Here is a 21,275-nt window from a genome sequence, read left to right on the forward strand (position 1 = left end):
GCAGAAAACAAGACCATTATTTGCTATAGGTGAGTTAAAAATCACGTTGCACTTGCGTGTACATGCGAGTTTCATACGAGTCCGACGCAATTTTTTTAATTTTCATATTGGAAAATCATGCAATCTTCACGTTCGTGAAAATTGCATGTTCAGTGAAGCAATGTCATGCCATTTTCTCGCAAATCACGTGACTCTTGCAGCAAAAATCGAAATTTTGCAAGGGCCATATCAATCCAAGTATCTCAGACCGATATTGCACTCACCCGTGTAAATACGGCTTTAAAAAAAACTGATGCATCTCTTTTTTTTTTAGCATTAATGGAAAATTTGGTATACTCTGACATCTATCTGATGATTAATGATGCCGACCATTGTTATCCAAACCTTCTGGCTGGAAACATTTAAATGCAGCCTAAGTTTTTTTTATTAAAGTAAAACTATTGAATTGAAGTGGCTCATTTATGGCCGTGTCTCCAGTGCAGACGCTGACCTTTCCAACAAAGCAATTTCAAATTGAGTTTGTGAAATCCTGGCATGCTTCTGACAATACAGCGAATGTTTTCTATCCATGGGTTAGGCACAATTCTGTCAAGACTGATCGCTGCCACTATCAACCTTTAGCATTGGCATATGGCTCTTTTTCAAACACAAATGTATTATTCCTCAAACGATCAACAAAAGCATTATTTCAGATTTCATTAGCTGAATAGATTTGTCTCAATACTCTCAAAAAGGCAAATATTTTTTTCTAAATGTAGCATATAGATAAAAGGCCATTACAACCAATGACCCAATTAGATGGGACGAGAGACATGTAAGTGACTGCACGAGGGCTGACGTCACCGCTAAGGTTGTGAGCGCTCCGGCAGAGCATTTAGACAGGCACTGGACCTTGGGATTCTTGCTGGCTTATCGCTTAGTGCTTCACCTTCTATGTGAAGCGCTGAGCAGGGAGCGCTTACACTGAGCGAGAATCCCACGATCCAGTGATGTTTTTAATGCTGACTGAAAGTCAGTGCTAACGAGAAGTGAATAAAAAATAAAGTTTTTTTTTTTTGCATTTCATTTGTGTAAATGGCCATTAACTCAGCATAGCCAGTAAGGGCTGTTTCGTCAATTTGTGGTTGGAATAAATAATACTGTACAGATAAAGACACTATAGTTGCATTGTTTTCAGACATTGCCTGTGAACAGGTGTGACCAAGTGTTGCACAACATTTTATCATGTTCTCCTCCACAGAGCACATAAAGTAGCCTCTGTTCATTCTTAGTCATGAAAACCTGTTAAAGGCTATGTACTCATTTGACAGGTAAAAAATTAAGTTTGCGTATTAGGCCCATTTAGGCAGGATGAATGTTGTGCAAACGATGCCCGACACTCGTCCCCGCACATACTCGCTTTTGTGCACCTGCACAGGAGCTAGTATCGCTGGCTCACATCAGGGAGGCTGCAGGAGATTTCTCTCCTCTTGCTCCCCCACCCCTCTCCATTGACATAAAACAGCGGCCGTTCACTACTGAATGGCTGCTATTTACACTGAATTATGAGCATTCAGGATCATTGTCCATCGTTTATGCTGCATAAACGATGGGTGATGAGCTGAGCGATGATAGTACAGTGTAAATAGCAGCTGTTCAGTACTGAACGGCCACTTTGTTAAGTCAATGAAGAGGGGCGGGGGAGCAAGAGGAGAAAAATCTCCTGCAGCCTTCCTGCCCACCTGCTGGCCAATCTGTGAGCGAACCAGCGCTACTAGCTCCCATTTTATAAAGAAAATAATTACATGCTTGTAGTGGGATTATTTACCCTGGAAAAAAGACGCCTAAGGGGCGATCAGATAACTATGTATAAATACATCAGGAGACAATACAAGGATCTTTCCCATGATCTGTTTACACCCAGGACAGTAACAAGAGGGCATCTGCTACGTTTACAGGAACAAAGGTTTCATCACCAACACAGAAGAGGGTTCTTTACTGTAAGAGCAGTGAGACTGTGGAACTCTCTGCCTGAGGACGTGGTGATGGCAAAATCCACACAGGAGTTTAAGAAGAGACTAGATGTCTTTCTAGAGCGCTACTATATTACAGGATATAGACATTAAGTGACCAGCGGGGTTGATTATCTGAAATGTTGATCCAGGGCTTACTCTGGCTGCCATTATGGAGTCATGAAAAAAAATTTCCTCCGTATTAGTCAATTGTCTTGCTGGGTTTTTTTTTTGCCTTCCTTTGGGCCAAGAAGGGGGAGGTTAAAAGAGGCTGAACTAGATGGACATTGTCTTCATTCAGCCTAACATGCTATGTTACTTTGTAAACTGTGTCTACTACGGTCCCTTTCATAGTTCGGAAAACTGTAAAAGTTGCTTATGCTGAACACCGTATATTCATGAGGCCAAACCATGCTCACTCACAACAATCAATGGTCATACAATTTTGGTGGTCAATCATATGGCCAAGATTTAGCAAGGTGCTGCCAGCTGGACTCTGTATCCTAAGCACAAGGTTTTGTTTCTGAGACAGACAATTTCACCACTAGAAAAGGATTTCCAATGGATGCAATTCAGATTTCAGTTATTACACATTAGAAATGTGCAGAAAGCAATTTGTTTCTGCATTGAGCTTCTAATATATATTTGACCAAGTTCTGAGCACCTTACTACCTTCCACCTGTGTGTCCTTCACAAGTGAGACCAATGGAATAATGCGTATTGTCAATGTTAATAGCAGCAGGGGAGCTCTGGGTGAAGGTGACCAGCTCTCCTTTCCAGTATTTCTATAGTGCCAACATTGGACTCACAACCACATTCATGCATACACATGCACTTGTTTGGTGATCGAGACAGGGTCAACAATAAAACACCCTGGGAGTTTGTCTAGTACCGTACTTACATGCTGATTTGAATTAAATACTTATGCTTAGTCTGCTCCCCCTAATGTTCTAGCTGAAGCACTTGACCAAGAACATTATAGCAGAAGCATATCATTTGTAGCCATTCATCCTGACATGGACAAGTACTATTTTTACTATAATAAGGTTAATGCCTGCAGTGGCAATGAGCCAGAAATAACAATTTGCTACAAGGCATATTTACTGCACTGAGAGCACTTGAGCTGTGGTTGAAATATCAATATTTGCCTAGCAAAATACTTGGCAGAGAATATACCCATGGTATAGATGCACACTAACTCTTGATTATTTCGTCTCGTACTTTTCAGAACACTCGTCTTGTAGTCCTCTGTCATAATCCATATCCTACAACCAGACCTCCCAGATGAGATGATTTATGCTCCCTCTAAATCCTTCTATGTTCGGGTGGAGCTCTTACAATCCTCTCAAGAGCCGCTTGCTCGAAATTACTAATATTAAGTCACGCATAAAATATTGCTTTATTTAACTGCTGAATTTATCAAATTGTGAGGAAGCTGTTTTTTTTTGTAGCACGCCGTATAATGGACTGTTGAATAATAGTTAATCAGGCCTTTCATGCTTTTAAAGGATTACCGTGCCTCCAGTGTAGAGTTCTTTCTATTTAGCGTTCGGAACAAAATGAGGGAGATTTATAAAAACGGTAACTATATGCCGCGGTGATGTCATCAGCAGGTTTGTAAATTGAAGCCATGATTTATTTATTTACTTATCATTATTAAAGCATTAATACAGCACCCTGTAGAGAAAGCATGTATTGATCCAAGTCACCAGTGTGGCTCACAGTATAACTTTCCTGACTCACTTGTGTTTCCAAATTGTGTAGGTGTACAATTAGGTAACACTTACATTCATACTATTAAATGGAAATGCAAGATCCATCGCCGTACAAAGCATTCACATTAAATACGCATTCTCCTTTTAATTAAAATGAGTCAATGCAATTTACATTGCAAAAGAAATAAGAGTGAATAATGCCAATGCTCCGGATAAATCCACATAATGAACATAGAATAATAAGACTGCACATCTCCAAAATACACAGACATCATGACAGACGTTCAGCATGGTGCTAAATTGACTGTATCATTAGTGAAACATTATGCTTCAACTCTGGAAATCAAAAAAGCAAGTTCTAACAGCTTGCTCTACACTTTGTCCAATTTACTTGGCATTTACTAAGTTCCATCTGGATTATAAATTATAACTTCCAACATTTTTTGCATAAATTAAATGCCATTGTTCATTTCTTTCCGCAAAATATGTGGTATCGGTTCCGTCTTTTTTTTTTCTCCCTGTGGTGAGGGGAAAACGACTTACAGTCAGAAATTCTATACATTTATGGGTCTTCACATTGAATCAATTTACTTTCTTCAAACTTTCCATTGAAACGGAATAATAATGATTATTATTATATAGGGCCAACATATTCTGTATCACGTTGCAAATCCAGCTTGGCCTTTACTGCATGTAATAAGCCCTGTAAATAAACAACTGAAATGCCAGCTTTTTAGGCAATGAATATTTGCACTTTGTGCTTTAACATTTATTGTTTTCACGGTTATAAAGCTGAAATGTTATATCTATGATATACAGATCGGTCCTCCCTTACCGTTCCTTTTGGCTGAATGTGTATTGATATGTTGAGATATGTGTATATTTTGTCAGAGGGAGTAGACTGACAGTGCCTACTCTAGCCTGCTCCTCTGCTGTGAATGTGCATTCACTGCCTTTCCACTGAGCTATTACAGAGGGCTGTATGACAGTGCCGAGACATGGTGGAGGAGATCAGGAGAACAGAAAGCAAGGAAGGCTACTATTACAGAGGGTTGTAATTCACTCCAGGTCAGTTTTCTGTTCTTATCAGCAGTGAGGGGTAAAAGACCAGTGGTTACTCAGATAGAGGTTGAGATAGATGGAGAGACAACTGTGTAGTATTTAGTGGGCGTGGTTATGCTAAACAGCCTCCGAAAGATCATCTGATTGGTGCTGGGAATTCCCTCCAGCCATAAACCTGAATGTAAGAGAGCCTGCAAACCAAATATGAGGCTTTCTGAATGCATAATAAGGAAAACTCAATGCAAAAAACAAGATATGTGCATCATTTTTTTCTGTAGGGACTTGGTGTATATTTATTTTTCAAAGGTTTCTATAGCCTTTCATTCAATTTTGGGAGCTTAATTGATAATTAAAAAATCAGTATCTTACAAATAGTCCTTGTAGCTGATGGTAATGTCCGTCAGCAGCTGTATTGAAGGGGTTTTCCAGGGAAATACTGTTGATCACCTATCTTCAAGATAGGTCATCAATAGTTGATCAGCCGGGGTCCGTCCCTCAGGACTCTGACTGATTAGCTGAGTGGGCGCATGCTGTTAGCGCCATAAAAACACAAAAGTTGGAAGGGAAGTCTCCGCGCTGACCTCTGTGTTGTGGCCGGTGCTTGTAACTGCAGGCATGCTTCCCGTTCATTTCAATGAGAGCTGTGCCTGCAGTTACAAGCGCCAACCACTACACAGAGGTCGGCACGGAGGCTTCCACTCCAGCTTCTGTGTATTTTTGGAACTGACCTATGCAATCGCTCAGCTGATTGGTCGGTGTCCCAAGTGACGGACCCCGGCCGATCAACTATAAATGACATATTTCCTTGGAAAACCCCTTTAAGTAGTCACATATGCAGTTCAGTCTCCTGGACTCAGCCATGCAAAGCTCTATGCATGCTATGGGTACTTCCTGTTGTCTTCCCTATACAGTAGAACAGTCAGCAGCACTAATTACCACCACTAGGTGCCACTGGTGTGCTGCAGTGTCTGTTTATGATGCTAGCTGAGAGCTGATGTCATGTACATTGCAGCTCCCACATTACTGACTACATTACAGTAATGCAACTCATAGCCCTCTCACACAACCCGGAACTCCACAGATTCAATGGGGGCTGTAAAAGGTGACAAAAGTATGATATTTCTGCAGTGAGATGTGACCGCTAGTACTATAACTTAACCGACATATAATGCCAGCAAAACCAAAACATGTTTTAGTAGTAAATAGCATAACCCTTTTAGCCAAATTCAAGTTAAAAAGCCACTCGGTGAAATTTCTTTCACACAGCTCCTGTCACACAGTTATAATAGAGGAGGTAACAGCTCATCCTTCTGTCTGTATAGTTATGGTTTATAGCTTATTTATGTGAATACAGAATTCAGAACTTAATGACAGGGTCCTCCTTGCAGTCAGAGATGGTACAGGCTCTAGCTAGTCATGTGATATTGTACTGATGCATCATGGGATTGATAGTAAAGAGTAGTGAAAGAGAAATCTGAGCATTACGTTGGTGCATGATTAGCATCAGATAGGAAGCTGCATGGAAGTTACTGCAATATGCATAGGAGACGTCCAGTGCATGACAAGCAATCAGGTGAGGGGTGCAGGGATAGAAAAATATTTTTTTGCGCGAGTGGCACTTTTAGTTAAAAGTTGAGGTATCTGTATATCTATTGTGAAATATAGGACTTTTTTAATATTAACGCGCTCTAATTTATTTAATAAGTGGGATACAATAACTGACATGTCTGGGGACAAATTACCTTTACTCTGGTCTGTTGTGTACACACAGAGGCAAGTATTTGAAATTACTAAGAGATTCCTAACAAATTATAGTGAATAGATTATGCATCAAACTATATTCATCAAAGAATCCTCAGTTTGCAGGAATAATAGCGGTGCTGACATTAGAATTCCTTCTTCTTTACTAGGTTTTATTTTGCAGCATCAAGCACTGACTAACGACTATGGAATTGTAGCCTTTCTGGTTCATTATTTAATGCTTTATGAGAAAGTTCAAGTTTAGACATGGTGGATTTATTTGCAGACTCAGGGTACAGTTACAGTACACGAGAACAGAATTTTCAAAATGTAGCAGATTTGAAGGTACGCATTAGAAATCTGCAGGAACAAAGTTTCTTCTTGTAGAGATCACCAAGTTGGCATGCGGACACTTATTGACCATGCAGTGCTCCGCTGGAAAATATGATATGCAAATGAGTACAAAGGATAGGGACAGCACCTTAGAAAGCCAATCAGGTTCTCAATGTAACCTCCAAGAACATCTTCTCAATTCCTCATATGATCCACATCAGTGGAGACCAGCACATGTAAAGAAAAACAAATCCCCCAAAAGAAAATGGGCGTAAATACAAATATGGTAATTGCACTCAGACTGTAAAGTCTAGAGAAATGAAGGGTACTCACTCGGGAGGGGGGAGAACACCCAACATGGAACTGATAGGCGAAACTTCTCCCTGATGGTCCTGGGTTGCCTATAGGAAAAATCACATCCTCCCAGGTAGTTGGGCTTGATAAAGGCCCATGTGTGGGCTGAAATGTGTTGCATCTCTACCCCAGTTTTGTTCTTTGAGGTATTTCTGTTACCACAATAAAATTGGACTTCCAGCTACCTGGGTGGACGTGATTTTTCCTGTAGGCAACCCAGTACCATCAGGGAGGAGTCTTACCTATCTGTTCCATGCTGGGTGTTCTCCCCCCACCCGAGTGAGTACCCTCAATTTCTCTGGACTTTAGAGTCTGAGTGCAATTGCTATATTCTGATATGCAAATGAGAGATGGTATAATGCCTCTGCCTTGAGAGGCAACATCTTGCTGAACTATTCTCCCATAATAGCATTGCTTATAGATGACAGTAATTCCGTAATATGACGCCGTAGGGCCATGATACAGCAGCACATGGAGCGCCTAAAGCTCCACATTACAGAAGCATAAGGAATCCATGTGTCTTCTTACAGCCTCTTGCAAATGATCTAATGCTCAGAAAAATGGAAAGCAAATTAAAAAATGGTTTTTACATAAATGAGTGGGAATGTGGATAAGAATGAACTTTTTCAGTGCTGACATAGCGTCTAAACACTGTTGAGTTGTTTTTAAAGTGTATGGTATTTTGGAATAGGAATACTTCTTAAGCAAGAGGAATACGTTTTTGAAGAATGTCATAAGATAAGATAAGAATTGTTGCAAAAACACATGCTAAATAGCTTTTAAGCGATTCATTGGCTTAATATACGTAAAATATTAGAACAGCTGGAAGAGTGCTGGTCAATACGTAGAACGAGAAGGCTCTTGGCTGGAGTTCACACTCTGACAATGCTGCCTTCTGTCATTTTTTTGGAATGCTGTTTCATGTGGGAGAAGAAGGCATGCTAGCTCACGGGAAGTAGAGCATTACACTGGATACTGCCAGGAATGGCGGCTGCATCATCTCATATCTGCAATATTACATCACACTTAGAGTGCTACAATGGCTCTGCATAATCTATCTTTTTGTTGGAAGCAGCTAAACGTTTGTGTTTTTTATCAGCACTGTCAGAATTTTAATGTTTCAGTTCATTGTCACCCCACTATTATACTTTTGGCCTATGCAGATGGGCCTTCAGAAGATTTGTTGTGGTGACCCAGTAATTGCTGTTGTCCATCCTGTCTGATATGTTATGATTCTGAAAGCTTTATAAGTGACAGCAGGAGCAGCAGACATCATGATTACAGGTAAAATGAGCACTGAAAACCATGATGTTCACCCATGACAGCTCTTCCAAAGCAAAATTGTTGTTATGGTTGTACAAGCTGTCTTGTCACTCAATTCTATTCTGAGAATGTTAGTGTAGGTATTTAATATTTTGTCCCATTTGCTATTTTATAATTATTTATGGTTCTGCTTAGGATGACTTTCAACTGTGAAACATTTTTCCCTTAAGGACGCGGCCCGTTTCTTTTTTTTTCTCTCCATTATACTTTTTTTTTCTCCCTAATTTCAAAAAGTCATAACACCAGCTATGGGGGGGGGCTTGTTTTTGGGGGACGAGTTGTATTTTTCAATGGTAATATTTAATGTACCATATGGTGTCCTGCAAAAATTTGTGAAAAATTTTAAGTGAAGTGAAATGGAAAAAAATGGTATTGTGCCATTTTGTTTCTACGTTGTACATGCTGCAGCAAAAATGACATAACTTTATTCCATGGGTCAGTACAACTACGATGATACAAAATGTACTACTTTTTTGTACTACTTATAAAATATCTTTGGAAAAAAATACAATTATTTTCTGTCCCCATCTTCTGACAGCCATAACTTTTTTATTCTTTATTCTAGTGCGTCCTGTAGTTTTTATTGGTACCATTTTGGAGTACATACAACTTTTTGATTTTGTAATGAACTTTTTATTGGAGACGGGGTGAGCAAAAAAGCGCAATTCTGACATTGTCTGTTATTTTAGCTGATGACATTTACCGGGCGGGACAAATAATGTGTCATTTGAATAGATTGGGCTATTATAAATGCAGACTTACCAAATACGTTTTGGGGTTTTTAATTTCAACTTTTTAATTATAAATACGTGAGAAGGGTTTTCTTTGATTTTATGACCTTTTTTAGTAATTAATAAAACTTTTTTTAACTCAATACCAAATTTTTTTTAGTCCCCGTAGGGGACATGAAATTCCGACCATTTGATTACTCCTGCAGTATAATGTAATACCCTGTTATTACATTATACTGTGATCAGGCATGCAGTCTACGATGGCACACCACAGGAATGGCTTGTAAGGCAATCTACAATAGTAGCAATTTAGTCAAAAAGACTGCTTCATCACTACATCTTGATGCTGGTGTCCTATATTGAAATAACAATAGTGTACTTGAATGGAAAGGCATGAATGCTTTACATGGCGCATGGGACCCTGGGGCCCCCAGAATGTGGATTTCAACTTTGTGTTGTGGCCTGTGTAAGGGCTGACTCACACAATGTATTTGGCTTGTGTATAATCGTGGCTGCATATTTTTTATGTGCGTGATACACAGTGCTGTAACTCCATTGATTTACATTGGGCCACACAGACCTGCGTTTTTCACATGCATTTTAGGCATGGATGCCATATCATCATATAGCGCATCCATGTATTCCTATTCACGTACGCTATTATTATTTCAATATAGGACACCAGTATTGAGATATAGCAATGGTTCCGTCTTTTTGACTACACCCTGTATTGATGTACTATAACAAGATAGATATGTGGTCCTTGTGTATTTTGACCATGATATAATGCCGCCAGTATTTAGACTTGTCCATACTTTTTGTTGTATAGTAAAATATAACCCGAGGGTTGAAAAGAAGCCATAAGTGGAGACAAATTGCACAATTTCCATGTTTCCTTTCAGTGTCTTAAAGGGTTAATTCCTGCTTCCGATGTCTGCATATAATGGTCCCTCTTTTGTCACAAAAGGATTAGTGCGATCTTATATGACACAAGCTTCTTGATGCTGTTATATGAGACTGCTAAGTAATTACATTTCCAGGAGATGCTGTCCACTCTTGTAAAAAAGCAGCCCTGAATGGGCGGCAGATTTCATGGCTAATGATGACAAATGGATTCGGTTTCTGTTAAAGTTCTCTATATTGGCACAAATTAAAATGTCATATTTAGCAAAAGAGGTAAAGCGCAGTCAGCGGTTACCGAAGAGGAACCCCACGTAACAGAAATATTTGAGCCTAAGTAGTATATTGTACAGCAGTTAATCTCCCAAATCTTCATGCACGGTGAATGACAATATTTGCATTGCGCTATCCCGGATTCCTGATGAATTGGCTTGCAGTAGTTATGTTTTTTCGCAACGACTTGACAACGAGTGATCTATATTATTCACAGATGGTGCTGATTCCCGTCAGTGATGGATATAGCTGTCACTGTGATCTCAGGGGTACCACCCACCGCCCACAGTTCTAAGTATTCCAAAACATTGTAAGGTTCAAGAGGACACAGGTTCAAGCCGCCTAGTGGGACTAAAATATTTTAAATAAAGTTTATAAAAAAAAAAAGTCTGCCAAGAAAAGAGAACTTTTTTTTTCTATGAAAAATACTTTTTTTTATATGCAGAAGTAATAAAACTTAAAAACAAAATCAGATTAAGCACCACTACTATTGTAAGGATTCATAGAATGAAGTTAAATTGTTTACACCACACAGTAACCGGCATTCAAAAAGTAATGCTAAAACCCAGAGCAGAATTGTTGTTTTTTCATATCCTCAAAAATGCATCGTTAAGTAAAAGTTCCACTAAACTGAGCCCTTGAAAAGTACTAGTTTGACTATGTTGACAGGGAAATAAAATTGCCCCACCTTCTGGTACAGGCACACACTTATCATGTGCCCATATGATACAGAATGGAGGCTTCACAAACCCATAAAAAATAATCTTTGCTTTAGATTTATGCAGTTGCTGCTTTGTTCCCATCTACTCTTAAATGTAACCAAAACGATTTGCATCCAACTGCTTTACCCACCATGTACAGATGCCAGGTAAGGGAGACAGGCTTAAAACATTAACGGAGATCTTTGTTATGAGCAGTAATTGCGACATTTGTTAACAAGTAACGTACATATATCTGGGAACTTTATGCTTTGGAGAAGTAGAAGGCTATTTAAAGTTGCAAATTTAATCAGTTGTACCCATTACAATAGAAGTGGAAAACTGGCTTTATTGCCAGTTTTGTGTCCATTTTGCCTATATAATGCAGACAAATCAAAAAGATAGTATAAAAAAGGCCTGAATGTCTCGCTATTTCTCAGCTTATTGACCACTGCCTGTTGGCTAGTGACTGACAGGAGATGCACCAGCGGCAGAACAGAAGACATGGAGTAGACGAGTCATCATGCTCATGGAACTGTATTTATCCACATGTACACTGCACAGTCTTGCTGTATACTGTCCTACATGATGATTTTATTCTGTGGTTGTGTTACAGTTTGTGCAGAGAGAACTACAGATCTTGGTCTTTGTGTATAGAACACAGTACAGCAGCTGGGCTCCTCCCAACAGTACAGAGAAGATTTAGAATCACAGACGCAGGCTGCAGAGGGATAAATAGGGAAAACTATAGAATTCAAGTCATATAATAGCCAGAAACAGTGTTATTCCTTATGCACAAACACACAGGTGTGTTATAATGGCCTTTGGTCCTAAAAGGGTTGAATGGGTTTTTAGGGATTTGAATATTGATGGTTTACTGTTAAGATAGGCCATTAAACTGAAACAGTTGGGGTCTAACTTCCAGAATACTGATCAGATAATTAAAGGGTCTGTGATTCCCTTCATTGTTTACCAGGTATAGGGCTGTGTCTTGTAATGCAATTCAGTCTGATTCAATTGAATGGTATTGAGAAGCAGTGAGCATACCCTAGTCTCTGGCTAGCAAACATTTGCCTAGTTTTTGCATTGTTCAGATAGGTTTGAGAATTAAATTTGTTTTTTAATTGCAAAAATCACTTAGTAATGAACCATTTTCAAAAGGATTCTACATGAGTTCTGTAATGAGAGATGCTTATATAACTCTTATTTGGGGAATGTTTCGAGTCTCGAGGATGCAGGATTTGTGCTAATTACTGCAGATGACTGAGTGGTATGGAAGGAATGTCTGAAGTGTTCCTATCAGTGCAACCATTGTACAAGTCCTCCAACTGTTCCCAAAATTTACATCTTGCTTACATAACTCTTATGTTTATGCTAGTTCCAGGGACATACTGATATATTCTAGGTACTGTGGTATTTTCTTAGATGAAAATACACCCATTGCAATGTTACAGAAATATTACACAACATTGACCTTCTGGGATTATTTGTGGATTACACTTTTTGCTGTGATACCAAGACGAAAAAAATAATGTAGCCAAGAAAGTCTAAAGAACTATTGGCTTCTTTTTCATAGCATGCAGTGCTATGTATAGTAACCATCAAATATTCCCCTAGTAACACAAAAAAGAAATAAGATGGGCATTACCAAAGTGAGGCACAGTATCTAATAGAGACCAAACTAATTAAAGAACCGCAGACCTGAAAAAAAGAGTAGCGCACACTCCAAGAATTACAAAAATATGTCAATCTTTATTACATGAATATTGGCACAAAAACACACAAATAACCAAGGATAAAAACATTAAAAGAGGGGGGCATGACTTGGCTGCCAAAGTAGATGACTGCCTGATTGCAGATTTCCTGAAACTTCAGGACTCTACAGCGACTCCAAAGCTTATAAATTACTGCTGAACAGACCTCACCTGCTGCCTAATCGCCCAGGATGCTGCTGAGAGGAAAACAATCAACAACCAAGCCAGAGAAGTCAATTAATTTCTACTTTCCTCAGTCTCCGTCACAAGACCAAGATGGCATGGCCAGAAGCTTGCGGGGAAGTCCCCATGTTCTCAAACATGCGGAGCACTCACTTGAGCGAGCGAAGTTGAAACAAAGATCAGAGCTATTGGTTACCCAGCACTTTCAGCCAAACTTCACAAATTCGCTTGCAAAATCTAAGCAAAACCCTTCGAAAGCCCCTTGGTCATCATCGTCATCTCTCTGGCCAAATGGCGGATGCAGCTTTCTCTCCTTTGGACAGATCCCTGTAAGGGCTCCCACCCACTAGCGTTTTTTTACTGCGAAATTCGCAGCGTTTTTTTTTCTGCAGGGGTCTTTGGGCTATGGGAGTTGTAAAGCTAAAATCGCGATTGCGCAAAATCGCGATTTTGCGGTAAATCGCGATTTTGCGCGATCGCGATTTTAGCTTTACAAGTCCCATAGACCCCCCTGTAGAAAAAAAAAACGTGCGAATTTCGCAGTGAAAAAAAACGCTAGTGGGTGGGAGCCCTAAAACAAAAACAGAAAATGAATTCTCCAGAGGGACAACCTGATGAAGGTTTGAGTGACCAAAGCTTTTCTAAAGCTACATCACCTACCATTGTGGATATGTTTGACGATATTACTGGTACTGAAACATCCGTTATGCATACCTCCATGAAAGCGATGTTGAAAGCTTTGCAAATTTCCTTACAATCCAACTTTGCTCAATTTATTCACCACCTTAACTCGGCTATCGCTGAAACTGAGAAAAGAATTAGTCTAGAATGATAATAGACAGGGCGCAAAGACTCTCCCATCCTAAACATCCAGCAGACCATGTACCAAGAGACTTTTTGACTCATATTCACTTCTTCCATCTTGGAAAACTGTTGGAGGTGACTAGGAGAATGGGCTCACCACCAGCGCCTTATCAAAAATGTGCATTTATGCGGGATGTTAAAAAGTTGTCCCTGGACATTTTTAGTGCACAAAAGACACCTATAATACTAAGGGATGCCTTCCGTATAAAAATCCTAGATATCTTACAATCCTTCAATTGCACTTTGTTACTAAATCGAGAGATGTTTTAATTACGATTAAAAAAACTCTGTAGCGTGTGAGCAAGGCACATTACTTATTTGCAGGGATTTTATGCAGTCTCAGGTAGCATTGATACCATTTCCATCTGGCGTAATCAGATCCAATTCTTGGTGATATTTGGTGGAAGGAAAAACCTCTTAATGTTTGCCGAGCAATGCACAACTCTGAGAGGGAATACTCCGTCCACTCAACTGTTTATGATAGTTATTCGAGGGTTGATATGTTTATATTAGATAAAAATTTACTATAACTTTCTCAAGAGTTGACAATTGAAATGATCACCTGGCCTGATCATGCCGCAATCTCCCTAACCATAGCGGAACACTACAACCAACCACCAATATATATCTGGCATAGTAATAACTCTTTATTATCGCAGGTGGAATATATGAATAACCTGGAGAAGGATTCAAAGGACGGTTTTACTCAGAATGCATCCTCCGATATGAATCCTTATGTTTTATAGAATGCCCACAAAGCATACATAAGAGGCTCTTTTGTTAGAATTGGGCACTATGTGAAAAACAAAAGGATTAAAAAAAACCTAAATGATTTACTTGACAAAATATAGGCTTTTGAAACACAAAATAAAAAGAAGCAGACAATCCGACAGGCAGAAGAGCTCATTCAGAGTAGACATAAACTTCAAAGTCACTTACTACAAAATTATGGCAGGAAATTAAAAAAGATCAAGGCCCAATATTATTTTGTCTTAAAGCCCAACATCCTAAATCACAAATTCTGTATTTTATTTGTCAAAATAACAAAGGAAAACTCACAAACTCTGTAGACATAGCAAACCTTTTTTGTGATTATTACTCAGCCTTATATGGTCGACAAGATGACCTTTTATGTTCCCAAGTGCAACACAACAGATTCAGAAGTTTCTGCAAAAAGTTAACCTACCTACTCTCTCTGAAACCTATTAAGAAGCTCTTGATTCACCAATTACGGTAGCAGACGTGCTTAAACATATGTACTCCCTACCAGTTGGTAAATCACGTAGCCTGGATGGTCTAACGAATGCCTATAAGACTTTTCAAAATATCTTATCCCTGTAATTGAAAGTTACAGAGGTCTCCTTTCCTAAAAAAAATAGTTACACTTTCTAAACCAGGGTAACAACCAACCCCTCCCCCCCCCCCAAAAAAAAACAAATGTTCAGCCTAAATCATTATTAAACACGGATATTAAAATCTATGCAAAAATCCTGGCCTCCAGATTTGCACTTTTCTTACCATATTTGATTAAAAAAGATAATGTTGGACTTGTGAAAGGTTGACAAGCATCAGACAACACTAGAAGAGGCCCAAATATTGAATCCACAAAAATCCCTGGGGTCTTCTTTGCTCTGCATGCCAAAAAGGCATTTGATTGTATAAATTGGTTGTATGCTTTTGCAGCACTAGATAAAATGGGCTTCGGTGGCCTTTTTCTTAATGCACTGTATTCAAACTCTTTGGTGTGAGTATTTACCAGTGGTGCTTTATTAGATGATTTCACAACTACTATTAGCACCGGGCAGGGTTGCCCTCTGTCCCCCCTGCTTATCTGAACATTGTCCCTGGAACATTTAGTGCAAGCCTTTAGAGAAAATGCCTCAGTCAAAGGAATACAGATCAGTGATCGTTCGTTCCCGCATTATATATTTATGTACTAGTGATGATATCTTGAAATAATGGATCCCATACGCTCTCTCGATAATGCAATGGAAAATATAAAAGAATTTGGACAGATAACTTACTACAAAATAAATGCACAGAAATTCCAAATCTTGCTTATTAATATTTCTAATGACTTATTACTAGAGATGAGCGAACGTGTTCTTCCGAGCTTGATATTCGTGCGAATATTAGGGTGTTCGGGATGTTCGTTATTCGTAACGAACACCATGCGGTGTTCTGGTTATTTTCACTTCCTTCCCTGAGACGTTAGCGCGCTTTTCTGGCCAATTGAAAGACAGGGAAGGCATTACAACTTCCCCCTGTGACGTTCAAGCCCTATACCACCCCCCTGCTGTGAGTGGCTGGGAAGATCAGGTGTCACCCGAACATAAAAGTCGGCCCCTCCCGCGGTTCGCCTCAGATGCGGTGTGAGTTAGATGAGGGACAGTGCTGTTTGTACCGGAGCTGCTGTAGGGAAAGAATTGGTAGTTAGTGTAGGCTTCAAGACCCCCCAAAGGTCCTTATTAGGGCCACTGATAGCTGTGTGTTGGCTGCTGTTAGCAGTGGCAATTTTTTTTTTTCTCAAAATCGGCTCTGCAGAGCGTTGCACCCGGCATTAGGGACAGAAGTGCTGCATAGGCAGGGAGAGTGTTAGGAGTGAGTGTAGCCTTCAAGAACCTCAACGGTCCTTTCTAGGGCCATATTTATCCGTGTGCAGTACTGTCCAGGCTGCTGTTAGCTGTGCTGCATTTTTTTTTGCTTCTCAAAATCGCCTCTGCAGACCATTGCACCCTCCATTGATACTGCAGGGAAAGAATTGTATAGGCAGGGCGACAACACAGTTATTATTCATTGAATATACGCAGTGCTGCCTTTTGGTGCCAAAAAACTGAAAACAAATCTATTTGTCCAGCCTCTGTCCGTCCTAAGGGCTGTGGACACGTGTGAGCTGCGTGAACAACATTGCTAAATCAGACGCACCCAGCTACGCTTTACTGCTGGCTTCGCCATTTGCTTTCCTTAATTGGGAAAAAAATACCTGCTCTCCAAGAGTTATAATAACTCTGCTACCCTCACGTTCTGTGACACATAAGCAGGGACACAGCACAGTTATTAAACTTCTCATGTTCATTGAATATACGCAGTGCTGCCTTTTGGTGGAAAAAAACTGAAAACAAATCTATTTGTCCAGCCTCTGTCCGTCCTAAGGGCGGTGGACACGTGTGAGCTGCGTGAACAACATTGCTAAATCAGACGCACCCAGCTACGCTTTACTGCTGGCTTCGCCATTTGCTTTCCTTAATTGGGAAAAAAATACCTGCTCTCCAAGAGTTATAATAACTCTGCTACCCTCACGTTCTGTGACACATAAGCAGGGACACAGCACAGTTATTAAACTTCTCATGTTCATTGAATATACGCAGTGCTGCCTTTTGGTGGAAAAAAACTGAAAACAAATCTATTTGTCCAGCCTCTGTCCGTCCTAAGGGCGGTGGAGACGTGTGAGCTGCGTGAACAACATTGCTAAATCAGACGCACCCAGCTACGCTTTACTGCTGGCTTCGCCATTTGCTTTCCTTAATTGGGAAAAAAATACCTGCTCTCCAAGAGTTATAATAACTCTGCTACCTTCACGTTCTGTGACACATTAGCAGGGACACAGCACAGTTATTAAACTTAGATAATTCATTCACTAGAGGCAGTGGGGCCTTTCGTTTTCCAAAAAGGGCAAAAATTATATTTGGCCTGCAGTCTTGCGCCAATTTATTTCCTGCCTGTGAAATCAAATCACTGGTAATACAGCATGCTGAGGGGTAGGGGTAGGCCTAGAGGACGTGGACGCGGCCGAGGACACGGAGGGCCAAGTCAGGGTGTGGGCACAGCCCGAGCTCCTGATCCCGGTGTGTCGCAGCCGACTGCTGCGCGATTAGGAGAGAGGCACGTTTCTGGCGTCCCCACATTCATCGCCCAATTAATGGGTCCACACGGGAGACGGTTATTAGAAAATGAGCAGTGTGAGCAGGTCCTGTCCTGGATGGCAGAAAGTGCTTCGAGCAACCTATCGTCTACCCGCAGTTCTGCGCCGTCCACTGCTGCCAATCCGAATCCTCTGTCTGCTGCTCCTCCTTCCTCCCAGCCTCCTCACTCCACTACAATAACACCTGCTCAGGAGCGGGAACACTCCCAGGAACTGTTCTCGGGCCCCTGCTTAGATTGGGCAGCAGCGGTTCCTCTCCCACCAGAGGAGTTTATCGTCACTGATGCCCAACCATTCGAAAGTTCCCGGGGTCCGGGGGAAGAGGCTGGGGACTTCCGCCAACTGTCTCAACAACTTTCTGTGGGTGAGGAGGACGATGACGATCAGACACAGTTGTCTTGCAGTGAGGTAGTAGTAAGGGCAGTAAGTCCGAGGGAGCAGCGCACAGAGGATTCGGAGGAAGAGCAGCAGGACGATGAGGTGACTGACCCCACCTGGTGTGCAACGCTTACTCAGGAGGACAGGTCTTCAGAGGGGGAGTCAAGGGCATCAGCAGGGCAGGTTGCAAGAGGCAGTGCGGTGGCCAGGGGTAGAGGCAGGGCCAGACCGAATAATCCACCAAGTGTTTCCCAAAGCGCCCCCTCGCGCCATGCCACCCTGCAGAGGCCGAGGTGCTCTAAGGTCTGGCAGTTTTTCACAGAGACGCCTGACGACCGACGAACAGTGGTGTGCAACCTTTGTCGCGCAAAGCTCAGCCGGGGAGCCAACACCAACAGCCTCACCACCACCACCATGCGCAGACATATGATGGCCAAGCACCCCGCAAGGTGGGACGAAGGCCGTTCAGCGCCTCCGGTTTGCACCCCTGCCTCTCCCCCTGTGCCCCAACCTGCCACTGAGATGCAACCCCCCTCTCAGGACACAGGCACTACCGTCTCCTGGCCTGCACCCACACCCTCACCTCCGCTGTCCTCGGCCCCATCCAGCAGTGTAGTTCAGCGCACCGTCCAGCCGTCGCTTGCGCAACTGTTGGAGCGCAAGCGCAAGTACGCCGCCACGCACCCGCACGCTCAAACGTTAACCGTCCGCATAGCAAAATTCATCAGCCTTGAGATGCTGCCGTATAGGGTTGTGGAAACGGAGTCCTTCAAAAGTATCATGGAGGCGGCGGCCCCGCGCTACTCAGTTCCCAGTCGCCACTACTTTTCCCGATGTGCCGTCCCAGCCCTGCACGACCACGTCTCCCGCAACATTGTGCGCGCCCTCACCAACGCGGTTACTGCCACGGTCCACTTAACTACGGACACGTGGACAAGCACAGGCGGGCAGGGCCACTACATCTCCCTGACGGCACATTGGGTGAATTTAGTGGAGGCTGGGACAGAGTCAGAGCCTGGGACCGCTCACGTCCTACCCACCCCCAGAATTGCGGGCCCCAGCTCGGTGCTGGTATCTGCGGAGGTGTATGCTTCCTCCACTAAAGCACCCTCCTCCTCCTCCTCCTCCTCTGTCTCGCAATCAAGATGTGTTAGCAGCAGCATGTCGCCAGCAGTCGGTGTCGCGCGGTGTGGCAGCACAGCGGTGGGCAAGCGTCAGCAAGCCGTGCTGAAACTACTCAGCTTAGGCGATAAGAGGCACACGGCCCACGAACTGCTGCAGGGTCTGACACAGCAGACCGACCGCTGGCTTGCGCCGCTGAGCCTCCAACCGGGCATGGTCGTGTGTGACAACGGGCGTAACCTGGTGGCGGCTCTGCAGCTCGGCAGCCTCACGCACGTGCCATGCCTGGCCCACGTCTTTAATTTGGTGGTTCAGCGGTTTCTGAAAAGCTACCCACGCTTGTCAGACCTGCTCGTAAAGGCGCGCCGGCTCTGCGCACATTTCCGCAAGTCCCACACGGACGCTGCCACCCTGCGCACCCTGCAACATCACTTTAAGCTGCCAGTGCACCGACTGCTGTGCGACGTGCCCACACGGTGGAACTCTACGCTCCACATGTTGGCCAGGCTCTATGAACAACGTAGAGCTATAGTCGAATACCAACTCCAACATGGGCGGCGCAGTGGGAGTCAGCCTCCTCAATTCCTTTCAGAAGAGTGGGCCTGGTTGGCAGACATCTGCCATGTCCTTGGTAATTTTGAGGAGTCTACCCAGGTGGTGAGCGGCGATGCTACAATCATTAGCGTCACCATTCCTCTGCTATGCATCTTGAGAAATTCCCTGCAAACCATAAAGGCAGCTGCTTTGCGCTCGGAAACGGGGGCGGGGGAAGACAGTATGCCGCTGGATAGTCAGGGCACCCTCCTGTCTATTTCTCAGCGCGTACAGGAGGAGGAGGAGGAGCATGAGGAGGATGAGGAGGAGGGGGAAGAGACAGCTTGGGCCGCTGCTGACGGTACACCGGCTGATTGCCTGTCATCCTTTCAGCGTGTATGGCCTGAGGAGGAGGAGGAGGATCCTGAAAGTGATCTTCCTAGTGACGACAGCCATGTGTTGCGTACAGGTACCCTGGCACACATGGCTGACTTCATGTTAGGATGCCTTTCTCGTGACCCTCGCGTTGCACGCATTCTGGCCACGACGGATTACTGGGTGTACACACTGCTCGATCCACGGTATAAGGAGAACCTGCCCACTCTGATTCCCGAAGAGGAAAGGGGTTCGAGAGTGTTGCTATACCACAGGACCCTTGCGGACAAGCTGATGGTAAAATTCCCAGCCGACAGCGCTAGTGGCAGAAGGCGCAGTACCGAGGGCAAGGTAGCAGGGGATGTGCGTAGATCGAGCAGCATGTACATCCCAGGCAGTGCAACAGTCTTTAAGGGCCTGGCCAGCTTTATGGCTCCCCACCAAGACTGTGTCACCGCTCCCCAGTCACGGCTGAGTCGGCGGGAGCACTGTAAAAGGATGGTGAGGGAGTACGTAGCGGATCGCACGACCATCCTTGGTGACGCCTCTGCCCCCTACAACTACTGGGTGTCGAAGCTGGACACGTGGCCTGAACTAGCGCTGTATGCCCTGGAGGTGCTTGCTTGTCCTGCGGCTAGTGTCTTGTCGGAGAGGGTGTTTAGTGCGGCTGGGGGAATCATCACAGATAAGCGTAGCCGCTTGTCAACCGACAGTGCCGACAGGCTAACACTCATTAAGATGAACAAAGGCTGGATTTCCCCAGACTTCTGTTCTCCACCAGCGGACAGCAGCGATACGTAAGCAATACGTAGGCTGCACCCGCGGATGGAAGCTACGTTCTCTCTCACCATCCAAAACGGGGACATTTCTGTTTCATCAATCTGTGTCTAATATTCCTCCTCCTCCTCCTCCTGCTCCTCCTCCTGAAACCTCACGTAATCACGCTGAACGGGCAATTTTTCTTAGGGCCACAAGGCTCACTCAAATAATTTTTCAGAACAATTTTTATAAGTTTCAATGCGC

The 21,275-nt window shown here is 42.9% G+C and overlaps 1 protein-coding gene across 1 annotated transcript in view; it reads left to right on the forward strand.

The window, feature by feature from the left end:
• The window catches only part of SLIT3 (slit guidance ligand 3), a 523,433-nt gene that overhangs the window by 131,422 nt on the left and 370,736 nt on the right, over window positions 1-21,275 (forward strand). The window lies entirely within an intron of this gene.

This window comes from Eleutherodactylus coqui, chromosome 2, assembly GCF_035609145.1.
Source record: "Eleutherodactylus coqui strain aEleCoq1 chromosome 2, aEleCoq1.hap1, whole genome shotgun sequence".
NCBI classification, from domain to species: Eukaryota; Metazoa; Chordata; class Amphibia; order Anura; family Eleutherodactylidae; genus Eleutherodactylus; species Eleutherodactylus coqui.